Consider the following 2,500-nt stretch of genomic DNA (forward strand, 5'->3'; position numbering starts at 1 on the left):
CTGGTGATCTCCATATTACCCTTCTATCCTTGCAGTAATCAAGCATCGACATGTATAAGCACTTTGGAGTTCTCAGCTCTCGCAGTCTTGCGAACAGCGAAGGCCAGAACAGATTATCGAAAGCACCCTGTATATCAATCGTCACACCGACAACATACTTCGCCTGCGAAGTTGAAGTTATGTGTAATGCTTGATTAACTGCATCATCTATCGACCGTCCAGCCCGAAAACCGTACTGACATTGGTTGAGCCCGTAGAGCTCCCTATGATCGCTCAGCCGTCCGCACAACAACCGTTCTTGGACCTTCCCCATAGTGTTCAGCAGGCAAATTGGACGGTAACTCTTCACGAATTTCGGATCTCTATCTTCCCCTTTTTTGATAATGGTTGCCTCAGCGATCTTCCATACCTTTGGTACTCTTCCCTGCAAGAGGCACTCATTAAAAAGAGCTGTTAGATATGGCACGATTTTACTTTTTAGTTGTTGTAACGTTTCTGCTGTGATCTTGTCTATTCCGGGGGATTTATTTTTCTTCATGGTGTCAATAGCACGACTCACTTCCTCCTGAGCAAATGGTACAACCACTCCTTCATCTGGATACTCTTCTTGCATCTTCTGTCTCAAGAGTGCCTGGTGTTCATTATCTGAAGCCGGATCATCACTTGGGAGTAAACTTTCCATTAAATATTCTGCCGAATCTCGCCACCCTGATGTAGTAGAACCATCTGCCTTCTGAAGCGTCGACAAAATGAGAGGTGTCTTAAGCTTCTCACTCACGATTTTATATGGTAAGCCCCACACATTAGTTCGAAATTCCTTTTTAACGAACGTTTCCCAGTGCTTTAGCAGGGACAGCGGGAATCTCGTTAATCCATTCATGCGCGTCACTAATTAGATGACGAGGCATTTGGCTACCTTAAGAGAGTCATAGTTACTCCCGCCGTTTACCCGCGCTTGCTTGAATTTCTTCACGTTGACATTCAGAGCACTGGGCAGAAATCACATTGCGTCAACACCCGCTAGGGCCATCGCAATGCTTTGTTTTAATTAGACAGTCGGATTCCCCCAGTCCGTGCCAGTTCTGAGTTGATCGTTGAATGGCGGCCGAAGAGAATCCGCGCACCCGCGCGCCCCCGGAGGAGCACGCTAAGGCGGACGCGGCCTCGCAGCAAGGAAGATCCGTGGGAGGCCAAGGCACGGGACCGAGCTCGGATCCTGCACGCAGGTTGAAGCACCGGGGCGCGAACGCCGCGCAGGCGCGCGCATCCTGCACCGCCGGCCAGCACGAGGCCGACCAACGGCGAGAGCAGACCACGCCCGCGCTAAACGCCCGCACTTACCGGCACCCCTACGGCACTCACCTCGCCCAGGCCCGGCACGTTAGCGCTGACCCACTTCCCGACCAAGCCCGACACGCCCCGATCCTCAGAGCCAATCCTTATCCCGAAGTTACGGATCCAATTTGCCGACTTCCCTTACCTACATTATTCTATCGACTAGAGGCTCTTCACCTTGGAGACCTGCTGCGGATATGGGTACGAACCGGCGCGACACCTCCACGTGGCCCTCTCCCGGATTTTCAAGGTCCGAGGGGAAGATCGGGACACCGCCGCAACTGCGGTGCTCTTCGCGTTCCAAACCCTATCTCCCTGCTAGAGGATTCCAGGGAACTCGAACGCTCATGCAGAAAAGAAAACTCTTCCCCGATCTCCCGACGGCGTCTCCGGGTCCTTTTGGGTTACCCCGACGAGCATCTCTAAAAGAGGGGCCCGACTTGTATCGGTTCCGCTGCCGGGTTCCGGAATAGGAACCGGATTCCCTTTCGCCCAACGGGGGCCAGCACAAAGTGCATCATGCTATGACGGCCCCCATCAACATCGGATTTCTCCTAGGGCTTAGGATCGACTGACTCGTGTGCAACGGCTGTTCACACGAAACCCTTCTCCGCGTCAGCCCTCCAGGGCCTCGCTGGAGTATTTGCTACTACCACCAAGATCTGCACCGACGGCGGCTCCAGGCAGGCTCACGCCCAGACCCTTCTGCGCCCACCGCCGCGACCCTCCTACTCGTCAGGGCTTCGCGGCCGGCCGCAAGGACCGGCCATGACTGCCAGACTGACGGCCGAGTATAGGCACGACGCTTCAGCGCCATCCATTTTCAGGGCTAGTTGCTTCGGCAGGTGAGTTGTTACACACTCCTTAGCGGATTCCGACTTCCATGGCCACCGTCCTGCTGTCTTAAGCAACCAACGCCTTTCATGGTTTCCCATGAGCGTCGATTCGGGCGCCTTAACTCGGCGTTTGGTTCATCCCACAGCGCCAGTTCTGCTTACCAAAAGTGGCCCACTTGGCACTCCGATCCGAGTCGTTTGCTCGCGGCTTCAGCATATCAAGCAAGCCGGAGATCTCACCCATTTAAAGTTTGAGAATAGGTTGAGGTCGTTTCGGCCCCAAGGCCTCTAATCATTCGCTTTACCGGATGAGACTCGTACGAGCACCA

At 54.1% G+C, this 2,500-nt stretch overlaps 1 pseudogene; it reads right to left on the reverse strand.

Moving 5' to 3' along the window:
* The window catches only part of LOC126453655 (large subunit ribosomal RNA), a 7,416-nt pseudogene that overhangs the window by 3,616 nt on the left and 1,300 nt on the right, over positions 1 to 2,500 (reverse strand).

This window comes from Schistocerca serialis, unplaced genomic scaffold (genome assembly GCF_023864345.2).
Source record: "Schistocerca serialis cubense isolate TAMUIC-IGC-003099 unplaced genomic scaffold, iqSchSeri2.2 HiC_scaffold_953, whole genome shotgun sequence".
Lineage (NCBI taxonomy): Eukaryota > Metazoa > Arthropoda > Insecta > Orthoptera > Acrididae > Schistocerca > Schistocerca serialis.